A 722-nucleotide genomic window follows, 5' to 3' on the forward strand; every position below is an offset into this window, starting at 1 on the left:
AAAGGAACTTAACTATTAACATTTTTTTTAAAAATAAAAAATTGACAAAATATTTTTTTTCATTAAAAAAACTACACGCAATGTGCACATAAGTAAAAATTTAATGTTGTGTTAAAAGGACCAAAAACATTAAAAAAATAACACCTTTTCTTCTTTTAGTAAAGCTTTGTGTTTTAAAAAACCCGTATAAAATGTGGGAATAGTAATACAATCAAGATTTTTCCCTTAAACAAATTTATGTATTGGGAATGATTCCCGATTGAGTACAAGTTAAATTTACGATTTCTTAAAGAATAAAACTGTTTTTCTTTTTATCAAAAACAAAATTTTTATGTGTGCAATTAAAATAAAACCTCATTTTCCTTTATCCAAAGTTAAATTCACTACGTATTGTTAAAAAAAAAGTAAAAAACCTCTTTTTTTATTAGCAAAAAATTTTTTTTTTTTTTTCTAAAATCCGTTTTATTTACAGATTAATTATTTTTAAACCCTATTTTTACAGAAATTTAAAATTTCCTTTCTCTCAAAACAGGCAAGCCCCCCGTTAAGCCGAAGGAGGTGGTCCCCAATCCCCCAATTCCACGCCAAACCCCACCCAAATGCGTCCCTGGCTTAGTTAAAAAAGGCTTCTTCACGGGATGTCGAAGCCTCAGGAAACCCCCGGTTTTTGTAAAAGGCCTCGGGGATTTGGATTTTCATGGGTCGTGTATGTTTTTCTTTTC

The sequence above is a fragment of the Penaeus monodon genome, chromosome 29 (genome assembly GCF_015228065.2).
Source record: "Penaeus monodon isolate SGIC_2016 chromosome 29, NSTDA_Pmon_1, whole genome shotgun sequence".
NCBI lineage: Eukaryota > Metazoa > Arthropoda > Malacostraca > Decapoda > Penaeidae > Penaeus > Penaeus monodon.